A 17,304-nucleotide genomic window follows, 5' to 3' on the forward strand; every position below is an offset into this window, starting at 1 on the left:
TTACACTCACCCCCATGCATCTTTCTACACGTCTTGCACGACCTCTTCTCCCACACATTCTGCTTCTTATCATTGGGGTTCCACAACTGAGTACCGGGTCGTTTAAAAGGAGCGATCCATTTCTTATCCTTCTTCTCTTCTACCACCACAACATCATCCACGGCCAGGTATTCATAAACCATGTTCGCAAGCTCGACAGTAGAGTCAAAAGTACCAGGTTTATTCTCCCTGACTAATATGCGAACATTCTGCGGCAATCCTCTCACATAGCACTTGATCCTTTTTTCCTCAGTGTTAACCATATCAGGCACCAACCTAGACATTCTATTGTACTCTGTGGTTGTACTCACGGTGTGTCATCTTTCCTGCCTTCATGTTCAGGAACTTCATCTTTGCCCTCTCAACTTCGGTGTCAGCCCAGAACCTCTTCATTACCAACTCTTTTAGATCCTCCCACCTCATTGCCTTAATCTCTTCCTGACACTTGCTCTGCTGAATCGACTCCCACCAGTACATAGCCTCATCTCCAAATGACTGAGTGGCATAACCCACTGCTTGGTCGGTACGACACTCGCTAATTCAGATAATCTTGTCCATAGTAGTTATCCATTGGAGAGTAGCGATTGCGTCTCCTAGACCAGTCATCTTTTGCGGGTCACATTCTTTGAAAGAATTATAGTTGCACCCACCTCGGCCTCTTTTCCTATCATCGACTTTCACCGACTTAACCACACTTGGTTCCTCTTTCTCCCTCTCATCATCATTCTTACCATCTCCTTTTGCCTTTCAGCGGTTCTTTCACGGATTCTAGCAGACCCTTCAGGATTCAAGTTATTCACAGCAGCTGCTACCGCTTGAGCAATGGCAGCTTGAACAGCGGGGTCAAGTTGAAACTCTTCATTGTTGCTTGGGTTTCATCCTGCAGCGCTTCATTCATCTCCTGTGTTGGAAGTTGTTTCTACCGAAGGTTGTTGGACACGACGAGGCCTGGCAAGTTGTCCAATGCGGCCTCCAGCTCCAACAACTGCCCTATATCTAGCCATCGTATTCTGGAAGGGAAATCACAAATGTCATCACTCAAGGAACTATTTAGTACAAGGATAGTAAGGCTAACAGGTAATAACAGTGGCCAGCTGTTATTAGCTGATCACGTTACTCTCCGTATCCTATACACTTTCTCTTGTGAGTCCACTTGTGCTAGTTCTACTTCTAACAGTTAGACAATCAACAGTTCATATCATCATATACTCCTATCCCTAGCAATTAAGCTAGCATTCATATATTATTCTACTTTACATGTGAAATTTAATCACATACTTTACCTTTACTCGGCTTGCTTGAGTGACACATGCCTTTCTTGAACTGGCATCTTCTTTCTTTTCTTACTTAAATCCCATTCTCTGTTCGAGTCTAAGCATGTAGGATGCTTAAATCTCTCGAACTTTGCTATGATACTAACTTGTAAGGCCCCGTTGCCGGTGCCCTACATTAGACGTTGGATTTACTCTAATACACAGTTCTAAATATCAGAGTTAATTAAAACTTTACGCGGAATATAAAACTTTCATAAACATTACATAACAAATCATGACTTGTCTTAAAACATTCTTGTCTTTTATCATTAAAAACGTTAAACATAAAAACAACTTGTATCTTCAGATGGTAGACTCTTATCTTCTGTCATGTGTCCCCGCTTAAGACAGCTATCTCATTCAACTCACCCGCCTGCATACTAAAAGTCAGCTATGCTGAGTGAGTTCTAGTTAATCATATATCATACAATACATACACTCACCTTCAATTATGCACCCGAAGATACATATTAATTACTTTACTAGTTTACTTTCATTGCATAATTTCATACATGCGTTCATACTTTACTACTTTCATGCTATATAATTACTGTCCTTTTCTATCTCAGATATTATTAGGGTCTGATCCCTCTTTCCTTGTCTATCTCAGATATTAGGGTCTGATCCCCTTCTTATCTATCTCATATATTATTAGGGTCTGATCCCTTTCTTGTCTATCTCAGATAATATTAGGGTCGGATCCCTCTTTTCTTCTCTGTGCAGATATTATTAGGGTCTGATCCCTTTCTTCTCTATCTCAGATATTATTAGGGTCTGATCCCTTATTTCTTCATCTTCGTACATACTGTCTTTACATTCTCATACCATAAATAAACTTTCTTTTATCATTTATACATACTCATATGTTGTACATATATCTATCATACACATTCATCTTTCATATACATACCTTCCTTGTCAATACGTGCAATATCCGAAGATCGTTCACGTACCGACAAGCTTTCATTCACAATCATATCATAATATGCATCACATAAATCATACATGGCATACACTTAGCATTAAAGGTAAGTGTATTAAATATCACATCGAGTGTGCACACAGCCCAGAAAACAAACAAGGAATGCGGCTAGAAACTCATCTTAATGCAGTTACGTTCACAGTTAATGGTAATTCCCTTCTTGAGCTGTGCACGACTAACTGTATCACAATTACACGTATCAATTTAACTATCGCTACTCCTATAGCGTTTCTAGTCTAGTTATATCCCTCAACGAATGGGGGTTTGGGGGTAGTGCCTCTGGTAGCAGGGTTCTATGGGCGGCAGCCCCTAGCGGGGTCCAAGGGGCAGAGCCCCTGGAAAAATTTTATTTTCATTAACTGTCTTAACACATTTTCCATTAGGATTTTAAAGTATTTTCTAATTCGCTAACTCATTCTCTATAAAGAATTAAGCCTGATTCGTGATCTAATTCGTTATCTGAACTTAGCGAATTGGTGAGTAACGAATCACCTAATTCATTATCTGATTCGTCATCTTACTTGGTCTGATTCGTTAGATTAGTTCATTATCTTAGTTCGTTAGCTACTTTGTTATCTTGACTTTACATGATTCACTTTCTTATCGTAATGAATTGGGCGAGTACCGAATCACTTGATTCATTATCTTATCATAACGAACTGGGGAACTGATTCGTTACCTTTCCATGACGAATTTGTTAACTAATTCGTTATCTCAACATGGGTGAACTAATTCGTTATCTCAACATGGGTGAACTAGTTCGTTATCTGGACCTAACGAATGGCATCAGTCTTATGCAAAGCTGACTCACAGGTCAATGTCAAAATCTACAAGAACACCCACAGTCAACCTACCTCAGATCTACGATTAAACCTCCGATTCTTAACGAGATAGCACGATCTAGGTACCATTGAACTCGTAATACCAGCGCCAACAAACCCTAACCCTTCATTCGTCCAAACATTCGTGTTTATGGGGTGAGATTTAGGCATCTATATTACGGGTTCTTTAGGTTAGCAATTAACTTATTAATCGTTAATGGTTTTCAGCAAGAACCATCACGTTTGGTTCGTTTTTACCATATGTATACAGATCTAAGATTATCTAAATGAATCCGGACCTAAATGAAAGATTTCTAATTATAAACGTACCTTAAACGGGTCGGTTCACGAACACGAGCTGGTCTTGATGTAGGTTTGGTTCGTTATAACGTTCTAGCACCAACAGGCTCGGATTTTCGCCTTCGGATGTTGAGTCAGGATAGAGGATGGCGTTAGTGTGTGTTTATGATGGTGTAGGCTATGGTGTAGAGATGGATAAAAATGGAAAGGTTTAGGGTTTAAGGGGTATTTATACTCCCTTAAGCCCATGGACCTAAGGCCCATTCCATCTCTTATTCCATCTTTTAAAGTCCAAGCTCATCATCACATAGTTTATTTTTCTAAACCTATAAACGACACACTATAAAATAAATGAAACTTGTTTTATTAATCTTATCAGAATTAGGATGTTACAGAAATGTATTATGCTTTAGCTGTAGGGTGGATACAGTGACCTGCGTTTTGCATTGCCAAGAGATTAACCAATCACCCAGGAATTGATATCCTCCTGAAGTGGATCTCTGTCAAGATTGCATCCCCCATAATCAATGTCAGGATACCAAAGACCTAAGAAAGGCTTTCCTTTTAGATACCAGAAGACACGCTTGATAACAGTTAAATGGGATTTTTCAGATCAGATTGATATTTCGAACACTGACAAACAGGGAACATGATGTCTGGCCTACATGCAGTAAGGTACATCAGGGAGCCAATCATGGACCTATAAAGGCGTTAATCGACTGACTTTCCCGATGGATCTGCATTATTCCTTATAATCACCCCTTTACCATCCTTCTTATTCTTGAAGACCCACTTGGTACCAATCAGTTTCTTTTTTTCAGGCTTCTTTTCCGGCCTCCATATGTTTAGCTTCTTGAACTGTAATAGCTCCTCTTTGCATTGCCTTAACCTAGGAATTTTCATTGAAAGAAACCTTGTAGTCCTTGGGTTTGACCTATAAAATAAAACAAGCAAAAAGACATTTGTTGATGTTACCAGACAAAAGGAGAGCAAATAATGTTTTCTGTTGGGTGCGACCGATGAATGGGCAACTGAGGAATATCATCCAATTGAACAACAGTTTCCACATGAAGATCAACTATCAGACTCTCGATGGGATAGAATATGAGTGGAGCATTAATCAGAACGTCAGTGGCTGGTTGAATGATGTCTGGTAGAACAACCACATGTTCTTGAGGAATGGGACCATCCCATAGATTTTGAATTAAAGGAACAATAACAGCAGGAACGAATCATCTGAATCTGAGTGGAAGGAGTGGTGTCCGAAGCACCTGCAACAGTCTATTGAGCAACAACCTATACATTATCATTTGATGAGGGAGGTGTGGGAACAAATTCGACCACACTAGGTTCTACCTGAAGATTTTTTGTGGGTTCTGTCTGATTTGGATCGATGTTGTCAGCTGACATGAACTAATCATTTGAATATGAATTAAAAGCATCTTCAATGGTTACCATATCAGTTGTATCTGCTACTTGAGGGGTAAGATTGACTGCGGCTGATAGAGGAGCCGCGAACAATATATTTCTGTTGGAAGGACCAGCAGACAGACTGACATCATTTAAGCTATTGGAAATAGCTTGAATCAACAATGGATCAGGGATATAAGCTGGAACATGAGTAATTGTTGATGGGGAAGTAGACATGCCATGCAATTGTTTGAACATGTAGTCATAATCAAACAACCAGGTGGGTCACGTGCGTGCGAAGTAGGGTTAAGCTCTTGCCAACCATCATTGTAGGATTCCACTATCACTTTTGCTTTCTTGTTGTATATAGGATAAGCGGTTTTATTAGCCGCATAGCCAACAAAGTAACACTCATCGACCTTCTCAGCAAATTTGGGATCTGAGTTGTCATTTGTATGAAGTAGGGTGCATGGACATTCAAATGTTTTGAAGTAGTTTACCTGCAACTTAGTCTTATAATAGACTCCATAAGGAGACTTCTTTAAGTTCTTGTTGATCAGCACACGGTTCTGTATGAAGCATGCTACATTTATTGCCTCACCGTAGAAAAACAATGGAAATTGTAAGTCTGACAACATCGTTCTAGCAGCCTCGGTCAGTGTTCTGTTGCGACGTTCAACAACCCTGTTTGTTGTAGAGTATACGGAACACTTATGTGCTAAATGTAGTTTAATAATAATTAAGTAATTCCGACTAAACTCCTAACCGACAAGTGAACCGATCGACTCTAGTAAAGCAAAGTAAGTCCGGATATCGAACCCACGAGGCTCTTTAAATTACATAATATAACTAATTAGACTAGATAAACCGACACGACTAGTTATTTTTATATTTATTAAAGGGGTATTAAATTACTAATATTTAACTAATAAATTAACCTAATTTAGAAAAGACAAGTAAATATAACAAAAGTCATTTTATTTCAAATGACTAAGATGATGGTGAAAAACCACCTAGGCTAGACTCCCAAAGTTACAGTTATCAGTTAATTGTAAAATACTTGTTATGGAACCAGGATAATAAAAGAGACACTTAAAAGAAAACCCGAATAGAACTCCTGACCCTTCTAAAGAAGTCACCTATGGGTTTCTAATGAGTTTTAACACACACTAGTTTTATATATTAAGCACCTTGACGATTATCTAATTAATTATGAATGAGTACCTTTATAATGGAATCCTACCTTACAACACAGATATCATAGATAGTTTAATAAATTCAATTGACTCGATAGACAATGTTAACCAATCAACCATAGACGGACTCCTTACGAAGAACTAAATCATTCAATCTTAATCAACAAAGATCAAACAAATAACCTATCACCTTACATATCTTTAGGTTAGTAGTACACTTTTATTTGTTTAAATCATATTAGTGTTCCTATGATTTTATTTGAATTCAATCATAAACTAGTCAAGAACACACATTAGATGACCTAACAAAATCCTATTCTATGAAACAATCACCAAGGACAATCTGGAACAATAAAACTCATCAATCAAAACCTAGCACACATATGCGTCAATTAAATAAATCAAACCGTTTACTGATTCATAAAACCATAACGAAAAGTAAATCCCAATCAAAATCAAACATTTACAAAAGGTTCATCGATAGCCCAAATAGTCTATAATGTTTAGCCTTGCATTGGAAAATCAAACAAAATAATCATAAAGGAAAACATGGTGAAAAACAGTAGAAACAAAAGATTAAGGGCAATAAAACTCGTAGTCTTCGATCTTGATCAAATAGTACTTGCCTTCAAAACCCCAAAATACACAATCCTAAGCCCCAAGAAACTCTAAACTCGGCTGGTGGTCAAAGAGAATATTTAGGTTAAGGGTGCTTATATAGTGCAACCGGGCCTTAAACCTGACAAAAGCGGGGAACTTTTATGGATTTTGGATCCCTAAGCACCGCGCGACCCGACATGCCCTCCCTAAACGCGCAACGGGGCATGTTCAAGGGATGCCGGCTATCTCTCTAGTTCCTTCTAATTCATTCTAGTTTCTCGTTTAAGCTTATTTTGAACCATTTTCAACCATGTTCAACTTAAGGAACCTAGAAAACACAAATATGTTAGCATTATACAAATTCTAACTAAAAACTAACAAAAACTAATAAAATAGTACATTCAATATACAAGGAAAATATATATAATTATCAGTATATCAAGCTCTGAACTGGCTACCTATCTCCTTTGAATGACCGAAGTAATTAACAGCTATGTTGCAAAATTCGGTTCCATTGTTGCTTTTGATACACTTGATCTTCTTGTCAGTCTGATTCTCCACAAGATTTATAAAATTGATTAGAAACTGAGCGGTTTCATCTTTGCCTAAAAGGAAAGTCCAGCTGAAACACGAAAAGCCATTAGTAACAACAAGACAATGGGCTTTTCGGCCAATTTCCGAAGGATGAATTAGGCCAAACAAATCCATATGTAACAACTAAAGAATGGATCCAATGGAGTTGAGAGTCTTAGGCTTGTGAGAAAGCTTGTGTTGATTGCATTTAGAGCATGAAAGGAATTTTTCAATGCAAGAGAAAGCTTTGACAGGAGACCCCCTCACATGCTCACCTTTGACCAATTGGTTTAAATTCTTAAAATTTACATGACCAAGACGTCTATGCCACATAGATGAATCATTCTCTAAGGCTTTGGAATTCAAACATTAAGGAATTCGTTGAGAATACGAACTCTTCATGTCTATTATATAAGCATCATTATGCCTCGGAATACGCATCAAAATCCGTTCTTCTGTATTTGTGAAACCTGATTTCAGAATCAAACATTCATGTTCAGTGGGTAAGGTGGAGAAATTCTTGTCACATATTTAGGAAATACTAAGCAGAGTGTGATTGAGTTGTTCCTCAAGGTTGGCATCATCAAATGTTATAGTGCCTTTTGAAACCTTTCATCTTGTTCATATGTTTGCTCCCATGTCTCCAGTAATAGAGACGTGTCCATCATCGATTGGTTAAATGTCAAATAGCAAGGACTCATTTCCAGTCCTGTGTCGGGTACAACAAATGTCTAAGTACAAGATACTGTTGACAGACCTTTTTGACTGACTACACACATCAACAATTATTACACACGGGTTCCCAAGACTTAGCTGTCTTGAGAAGATCAACCATGAAGTAATGAAATTTTATCGGTTTCTTTGAAAAGTGGAGTGTTGTGACGACGGTGATTCTGTAACATCATGAAAGTTTCAGGTTTATAATACCAAGTTCAAAAAGTTAAAGGACGAAAAGTGACAAGTTCTAAACTCCAACACAAAAAATAAAAAAGATTCTTTTTTCCTAACCCATCGCGATACGCGATGGGTCAGAGGGCAAGCCCATAGCGTATCGCGAAGGGCGGTCTGACAAGCCGGACAAGTGTTCCGCCACGTGTCCACACGTGGCATAACGTTTGCCACGTGGCACTGCATCTGCCACGTGTCACCACGTGGCAAGCCTACATGTTGTGTCATCAAGATCTAGCAACCCATCGCGCTACACGACGGTCTACCACTGGACCCATCGCGTATCGTTATCTAATTAAATAATAGTATAAAGATCTAGCAACCCATCGCGCTACGCGATGTATCTTGTAACCAGATCACGGTCTATAAATAGGGGCTCCAGTCCTCATTCTCAGCACACATATCTGATATCTCACTTTCTCTCTCTAAAACTCACTCTCTCACTACCTCGATAATTGTGCCAAGGATTTTCGTAAACCGTGCCCAAATACCGACATTTCCTCGTGTTGGGTCTTCACAAGATTATCAAGAACATACAAACCCATTTATATGCAAAAACACAACAGAAAAATTGCTTTTAAATCTTGTTTACCAAAAGTATATAAAACTCGTTTTATGTAGAAACCCAATACCAGGATCCATATACGAATTACCATGCTATCAAATACAACCATAGGATGTTTTAAAACATACCTTCAAGTCTTAGAAACACCGAAACAGATGAATGGTTAGAATGACGAGTATTCAATGTAGAAGATCCTCAAGCTTGTATACCCTCCAAGCTTTTCAACAAACACCTTCTTGCTAGGATTTTTAACACTTGAAAAATCTCTTTGTTATTCTTCTTTGTTCGGCCAAAATAGGAAAAGAAAAAAGAGAGAGTTTGTGTATGTGAGAGTAGGTGTATTATGAATACTTCCAAAAAAAATGATCCACCAACCATCTTATTTGCATGTCCTTGAAATAATACAAAAGAGGAGAAAGAGGAGGGAAGAGGGGCCGACCAAGGTAGGGCTTTCCCAACCAAAATTCAAACTGCAATTTATTTACCATTTCCTTATAATACGTCGAAGACATAAAATAAGTGACATGAAAACATTAATTAGGCAACTTAAATAACATCTCTCAAAATATAAATTATCCACACAATTTATTACACAAGTTCAAATATTTAGAAAACCATTTTTCCAAATATTGTAAGTGTTGATAATTATTAGTTAGATCATATCTAATAATAAATATCGTGGTGTTTGTCTAGCTTGTTATTGGGTTTGAACCGATTTGGATCATAACGTACTAGCCACATCAACTCAAATATGTGTCTTGGGCAGATCGATTCCAAAAATCTCCCACTTGCACAAGATACATAAAAGATTGATGCAAGCAGCAAATACCGCCTAACAACGGTTTACTACCCCTAATACGCATGAAAAAGTGTCATTCAATAACATCATCCCCTTCAAGTCCATGACTTGAAAATGATTTTGGTGAAACTATCATTTATCCTTTTGCCACAAATGTCATGTTAAATCCAAAGACACAGAGTGATCATTCTCTGTTGATTTAACTTATCAAGACTTAGACATTTAACTCTCAACAAATAAGAGGGACAATCCCCTATTGACTACATACGTCTCTCACTATCACCTCGTATTATACTTTAGCTTAGCCTTATATACTGACATATTTCAGAGCAGCGAAGAACTTAGTCAAAGTATAATATTTGGTGAATATCAAGACCCAATATGTATCTTAGGTCGGAGGATACTATGATGTTCACCTTTATTCAAATTTACTTATGACCACAAATCACAAGGATTCCATGCAGTAACATTTGAGGCCAGGTCAGTCCAATATATATCCCATAAATATCTATGAACCTTGGCAGCAAACCCTTGATATATTCATGCCTTATGAATATCTACCAATCCAAGTTCATAATAGTCTTTCCTTCACATTTGTTCCCACAAATATGATCGACTACGGACATTTAGAATAATTAACTTATTCATGGATTTAAACATGCTAAAATGGAACATAACTCAGGAGTCATAATCATAAACCATAATCATATGATTGAGTCAAAATAATAATTGTTTCGATATCAAAATACAAAATTATGATCAAATCCAATCACTAGAATATCGAAGCCCTAAGGCACAAGTATGATCGTCATGCTTTGGCTTTTCTAGGAGCTTCGTGAGTGGATTCGCAATGTTTTGATCAGTGTGAACTTTGCGAATACATATATTTCCTTTTTCAACTTCATCCCTTATGTAGTTGAATCTCCGCTCAATGTACCTTGTATTTTGATGTGCACGGGGTTCCTTGATTTGAGTAATCTCACCCTCGTTGTCATAAAAGATCTCTAGAGGGTCCTGAATGGTACGGACTACCTCTAGATTGGCAATGAACTTTCAAATCCACGCAGCTTCTTGAGCTGCCAATGAGGCGTTCCGATTCAGTGGTGGACAACACTACCACGTCTTGTTTTACCCTCTTCCAAGAGACAGCTCCACCATTTAAGATGAAAACATATCCCGATTGTGTCGTACAGTTTGGAAACTCGCAACCGTGTAACCCTTTACAACGAGTTCCTCCTCACCAGAGCCATATATTATAAACATATCCTTAGTCCTCCTAAGGTATTTCAATATGCTCTTAACCGCCATCCAATGGCTAGTTCCCTGATTTTGTTGGTATCTACTTATCATGCTCAAAGCGCATGACACATTCGGTCTAGTGCATATCATGGCATACATGATGGATCCTATATCAGATGAATATGGGATTCCATTCATTTTGTCTTGCTCATCCTTTGAGCTTGGACATTGAGATGCACTCAATATTGTTCCTCTTTGAATAGGTGCCAAACCTTTCTTATAGTTGTCCATCTTGAACCTCTTCAAGATTTTGTCAATGTATGCACTTTGATTCAAACCTATCAACCACCTTGATCTATCCCTATAGATCCTTATTCCGCGAATATAGGTGGGCTTCACCAAGATCCTTGATTGAAAAACAACTTCCATGCCAGGATTTTACACTTTCCATGGTTGGAGTGTCATTTCCAAATAGTAGTATGTTATCGACATACAATACCAAAAAGATAATGATGTTCCCACCAGTTTTCTTATATACACAAGCTTCATTAGCGTTTTTGATGAATCCAAATTCTTAACTTCATCATCAAAACGTTGATTCCAACTTCTAGATGCTTGTTCAATCCATAGATTGATTTCTTTAACTTGCATACTTTATTAGGATGTTGTGGATCTACAAAACCTTCAGGCTGAACCATATAGACATCATCTTCAAGATGTCCATTTAGAAAAGAGGTTTTGACATCCATTTGCCAAATCTCATAGTCATAATATGCGGCTATGGAAAACAATATCCTAATAGACTTTAGCATCGCTACAGGTGAGAAAGTTTCATGATAATCAACCCATTGAGTTTGAGTTAAACCATTTGCTACAAGTCTAGCTTTATAGGTATCCAAGTTTCTACGCATATCAGTTTTCTTCTTGAAAACCCACTTACTTCCAACCAGTTTGGAATTAAGAGGTGGTGTAATCAAGTCCCGTACTTGGTTGTCATGCATGGATTGCATCTCAACGTTCATGGCTTCAAGCCATTTATCACAATCAGATTGTGACATTTCATCATGGTATGTGGTTGGTTCATCCGAATCTACGACATAACATCCATCCATGAAAAATCCATGTATTTCGGGTGGGGTGCTAATTCTACCATATTTGCGAACGTTTTGTGTGTCTTGATCAAAAGAAGAGAGAGAGGAGGGAGGAGGGGCCGGCCAAGGTGGGGCTTTCCCACCCAAAATTCAAACTGTATTTTATTTATCATTTCCTTTTATTATGTCCAAGACATAAAATAAGTGACATGCAAAACGTTATTTAACCAACTTAAATAACATCTCTCGAAATATAAATTATCCACATAAATTATTACAAATATAAATATTTTGAAAACAATTATTCCAAATATTATAAGTTTGATAATTATTAGTTATATCATATCTAATAATAAATATCGTGGTATTTGTCTAGCTTGTTAATGGGTATGACCCGACTTGGATCATAACGTACTAGCCACATCAACTCAAATATGTGTCTTGGCCAGATCGATTACAACACCTCGATCTATGTTCAATACCCCGAAGTACCAACATTATTATATTGTAGGGCGATAAGCGTGCCGACGTGTGGAGAAGTGTTGGTGTGTCTCAAAAAACGTGTCGAAAGGAGTGTTGATCAAGAAGGATCAAGAAAACAAAGAGGGATCGAAGTGCTTCTGAAATAATTAGGGTTTCTATAAGCCAAAAAAGGTAGGCGATATGAACGTATAAAATAATAATATATAAAGGCTTAAGACCCTAAGTGAGGATATACTCGATACCTCGATAAATAATTAAAGAAAGCTTAACAAAGAAATGTAAAAGAAAGAAAGATATATATAGTGATTCTTTGTTATAATTAGTATTATTTAAGTTTATTATTATTCTTAAATAATAAGTAAAAGAAAAGTATACGTCTCTTAAAGAAGAAGTAACGTGGTGTTTTAAGAAAAGTAAAATAAGTTAAACTAAAGGTTTATCTTATAAAAGAAAATAAAGAAAAGATACTTTTAAACTGAGGGTTTAAATTAAAGAAAATATATTTTGAACAAAAGGTTCATAAAGAAAATATAATCGAGGTAAAGATTATAAAAAGTGACTAAAGGTCTTAAGCCGGATTAAAGATCCGACTAACAAAAGTTTATACTCGTAGTATAGGTGCGAGATAACAAAGAAAGGGAAAGACCCTCGGTCAGTGTATTGAAGCTGACCAAAAGAAAAGGTGAATACACCTAACTTTATAAACTTGTTTAATCGACTCAAATAAATTAAAAGAATTACATACGATTACGTATTTCTAAAATATTATAAAAAAATGTAATCGCTAACCCTGAGGCTTTCGTGTACGTTTCTTTGGATCCTTACATATGTGTTAAAATGTCGGTGGGCACACCGCACCACACTTGGTCATGACCTCCGCTACGATGGTCCGGACCTAAGTTACGTCCGAGTGAGACTGACCATGTGTATACGTATGGTACCTAACTAATGTCTAACGCTGCATTGTTTGCAAGGGTGTCTTGTGTGTGACTTAAGTTTATAATTGTGTTTTGTTTTAAAGTTTGATTATTCCTAAACCATGAGTGGCCGAACCTAAGTTATGTCTCGAGGAGTAATCAAGCAAAAGAAAATATTTTATGCGTCACCTTATTCACCGGCATGTGTTGCTGACGTATTTTCTAAACATTATGCAGGTAATCAAGAATAGGAGCTTGGAATGCTTGAAGTGCTTAAGATATCCGATGGCTCAAATTGTTTTGTTAAATATAAAAATATAATGGTGGTTTAATATAAACTATTAACCTTTTCTATAAACAAGTACCACTTTAAACGGGTATTTTATAATCCCGTCTTTTGTAATGTAAATATTATAATCCACATAAATATAACTTCCCTTTAAACATGTAACTCAGATATATTTATAAATGTGGTACCAACATATGTGTCATACGCCTAGGCCGTGGTTTGGGATGTGACTAGTGTTGGTATCAGAGCCATGGATCTTAGTGAATTAGGTATTAAAAGATAATACCTAAGCTTCGATCCAAGTGAATAAGAAAAATATTTTATTACTTGTTTTATTTTAAATAGGGATAAGATAGGCTGGTAAACCTTTTCTATCCCTCCTCAATCTAAACCACCCAACTCATAGATGTCATTCAAAAAGATAATGGATGGATTCAAGAGAGACGCAAGAAGAGCTGGAATTCCCGAACCCCTACCGAAGGATAATATGAGCGAGGATTACTATGAAGCTTTCTTTAATCAAGATCACCCGATCGACCGAACCAAACCAGTGTACTTCCGTAGAACCAAACAATGTCCTATCAACTTACCCGATGATCCACCAATACAAAGGTACGATCCCCCAAGACACTCAAGTTATCATCCATCAAGTATACCAATGTATCACCCATCCGACATCCCGACGTATCATCCGTCCGATATCCAGACATATCATCTGTCCGATGTTCCAACATACCAACCACCAAATCCTCATCCGTTATATGCATTCCTCTCCAACAAGCAAATCAAGGATGAACCTAAGTCTGATTCGTCTGACTGGATGTAATGATGGAACTTATTCTTTCGACTTAGTTGATTCCCACCCCAATGCCTATGATGGACCTTCCAGAAAGCCGAAGGTGAGGGTTACGATGCCATATGAAAGTATTCGTCTGCATCCTATGGTGCATGAGACTGCCAAGTTGATGGAGGAAGAATACCCTAAAGAGGAAGAAGATCCGGAAGAGGAAGAGGACCACGAGGAGGAAATCCTAATAAAGTAACACGCCAATGGAGGAACCGTCAGATTGTGACTCCCCACTTGGAAAAGGATGTGTGCAACTGTTCTTTCATAAGAGTCCAAACTATAGGTCTGTTGATCCCTACATGCAATATCTTCAAGAACTCAAGAACAAGTCATCATCAAGTTTCCCACCGTATCAAGGCAATATTCCGTTAGTCGAAGAACAAGCAAATGATACCCGTGAACAAAATGAATCGGCCGAAGCTTTCTTCAACTATACGTCTGACGTTACTTCATCGCCATACCCCAGAACCACCATGACATCATTATGATGGGGTACCGTGATCCGCTCCCTCGGTATGGATACCCAAATGAGATCCCACAGTCCCAAGAAGAGCATCTTGATAGAGCCTATCATGAGACTAATGATCTAAGAAAGAAGGTAGTTGTTGATGGAGCCAAGAAGAAGAAAATAGGAAATAAGCTCTTTAAAAATGCAACAAATGACCAAATTGGTGAATAAATTCATGAGAGACTAAGAGATGGAGGAATGTATGATTTGTTGTCATGGTTGTAATGTTAGTGTGTTTTATGTGTTTAGTAAAGGACGTTATTTGTCCTACAAAGGATAAGAAAATATATATATCAAAGTAATGATATATAGATAGGTGTGTGTTGGTTGTATAATGAATAAATATGTATATATATATATATATATATATATATATGTCTTTTTGACATATATATAAAAGTGAATGAATAAAATATGTATTTAAGAAATGAATGTAATTTAAATTTCAGCATGTCAAACGAAAGTAATGCTGAAGCTTACCGAAAGGAAGTAGAAAATCAAGAAAATAAAGATAAAGATAAAGAAAAAGAACAAGAAGAGCAAATACCTGGTAAATACATGAACTAAATCCAAAAGATGATAAAAGAAGTTGTCAGAGCCGTATCATATGAAGAGAGCGTTTTTGAAAATCTGTTAAACCTTCTCGAAAATCTGTCAAATCTCGTCCTAAACCGTCTCATATCGAAGAGAGCGTTCATGAGTCAAATGTTGAGGGTAGTGTTAAGCAAAAGTTTAAGAAATTAAAAATAGATAGTTGTTCCTTTAATGACTTTAAGTATTTTGTGCCCAAGCAATTTTATGGCGAAAAAGGCGCCATTGCGACTGTAAGATGGCTTGAAGAGATGAAGTCAATAGTGATCATAAGCAAGTCCTCCGAGCAAGAGAAGATTCCATATTCGACCTAAATGTTCAAGAGCGAAGCTTTAGAGTGGTGGAATACTCTGATAATGAGCAAGGGAAGACAAGTACTATACAATCTAATGCGGGAGGAGTTTAAAGAAATGATGATGGAAAAATTTTGCTCGATGCATGAAACCGACCAAATCCATACAAAATTCCTTAATCATAGAGTCATAGGAACTAATCTTCATGAATACATTACAAAGTTCCATGAATACTGCCGTCTAGTGCCCCAGCTGGTAACCCCTGAGTCCAGCAAAGTCACTCCCTACATATGGGAACTCCCGTGGGAAATCCGCGACATGGTAAGATCTCACCTTCCACAAATCGTCGACTCCGTAATGGAATTGGCTGGTTGCCTGATAAGCGGCCTTGTCCACAACAAGGAAGAAGATAAAAAGGTTGTGCCGTCTCATGGCCACAAGAAAGGAGGAAATGCCCGCTTCAAGGGCAAAAGTGTTGACCAACACAAGTCTTGATTTAATTCCAACTTCTCTCAATGCAAGACTTGAAAGAAATACCACAAGCGTCGCTACCACTTTGCTCCATCTTCGACCACAACTGTTTGCGACTCGTGTCATAGACCCGACCATGTGATAGACGATTGTTGGAAGAAGACGATGACATGTTACAACGACAAAGAGATGGGTCACCTCAGTTTAGAGTGTCCCGAAAATAAGCCCGCCCGTGGTGGTGCAGGTGGAAGTGGCCAAACAAAGAAAGGAAACGCAAGAGTCTTTATACTCGACACAAAAAAGGCGGCCGACATGCCGAAAACCATCATCGGTACGTTCCTAGTTAACGACATATATGCTAGAGTTTTGTTTGATTTGGGTGCCAACTTAAGTTTTATAGATTATAACGTTTGTAGCTTATTAAACGTACCTTTTAAAAAACTAAATAAAACTCTAAGCGTCGAGACCGCTAGTGGTGAAATCTTTAAAATCTCCAAAGCCTTAGAAAACGGAAAAATCTTATTAGCTGGTTATGTTTTGCCTATTCAATTGCTACCTATGACTCTTGATGGTTTTGATATCGTACTTGGTATGGACTGGTTATCCAACAACCATGCTCGTAACATTTGCAATAGCAAAACCATTGAACTTCGAGCCCCTAATAAACGGACCATTCTAATTGAAGGGGACAAAGATGCTGGCCAAGTTAGCATAATCTCCATGATTAGGGCTAACAAATGTTTAAATCAAGGATGCCTATCATTCATGGCCTATGTCACCGAAGAATCCAAACCCAAAGAAATAAAAGATGTACCTATCGAATCTGAATTCTTTGACGTCTTTCCCAATGAACTTCCTGAATCCCTCCCGATAGGAAAGTCAAATTTAGGATCGATATTATGCTCCAATCGCCAAAGCCCCGTATCGTCTAGCTCCAACCGAAATGAAGGAATTAAATAAACAATTTGACAAGCTACTCGATAAAGGTTTTATCCATCCGAGTTCATCACCATGGGGAGCGCCAACTCT

The sequence above is a fragment of the Bidens hawaiensis genome, unplaced genomic scaffold, assembly GCF_021521415.1.
Source record: "Bidens hawaiensis isolate Kalapana, Puna unplaced genomic scaffold, B.hawaiensis_p1.1 tig00000097_1, whole genome shotgun sequence".
Taxonomy (NCBI): domain Eukaryota; kingdom Viridiplantae; phylum Streptophyta; class Magnoliopsida; order Asterales; family Asteraceae; genus Bidens; species Bidens hawaiensis.